The sequence below is a fragment of the Psammomys obesus genome, unplaced genomic scaffold (genome assembly GCF_907164565.1).
Source record: "Psammomys obesus unplaced genomic scaffold, mPsaObe1.curated_primary_1811, whole genome shotgun sequence".
Lineage (NCBI taxonomy): Eukaryota > Metazoa > Chordata > Mammalia > Rodentia > Muridae > Psammomys > Psammomys obesus.
This window is the reverse complement of record NW_026586173.1, coordinates 13,874,576-13,875,001: the sequence shown is the minus strand read 5'-3', so window position 1 is coordinate 13,875,001 and position 426 is coordinate 13,874,576. Positions and strand designations below refer to the sequence as shown.

The window sequence follows — 426 nt, the reverse complement described above, 5'->3', positions numbered from 1 at the left end:
CCACCCAGCACCCCGCGCCGCCGGCCGGGCTCGGCGGCCGGGCGCGCGCTCGGAGGGACACGCGCCCCCCCCCCCGCCACACACCCCCACACCCCGCGGGCACGGCCCCACGCGCGACCGCGGGCGGCGCCCGGGGCTGCCTCCCCCACCGCATCCTCGGCGGGCGCTCGCTCACCTCCGTCCCACCCACCCCCGGGTGTCTCTGTTGGGTGCCACGCGTCCAATCCGCGCCGCCGAGCCACCGCGCGCAGCGCTTCCGGGAAGAGCCGGACGGGGGACCCGGGGGGCCTCGGGCCGGGGACACGGCGGAGCTGCGGGGTCGCGGGCGGCACGCGTGGGAGGAGCGGGAGGGCGGAAGCGGGCGGCGGGCGCGCAGAGGCGGTTCCAGCCCTTCCTGCAGGTGCCGGGCGGAGGGAGCAGGGCGTG

At 81.7% G+C, this 426-nt stretch overlaps 1 protein-coding gene across 1 annotated transcript in view; it reads right to left on the bottom strand.

The window, feature by feature from the left end:
* The window catches only part of Keap1 (kelch like ECH associated protein 1), a 9,706-nt gene extending 9,280 nt beyond the window's left edge, over positions 1 to 426 (bottom strand). Inside the window, exon 1 of the mRNA XM_055601421.1 lies at positions 176 to 426. The gene's annotated coding sequence lies outside the window, so the exon portion shown is untranslated. The remainder of the gene's footprint in view (positions 1 to 175) is intronic.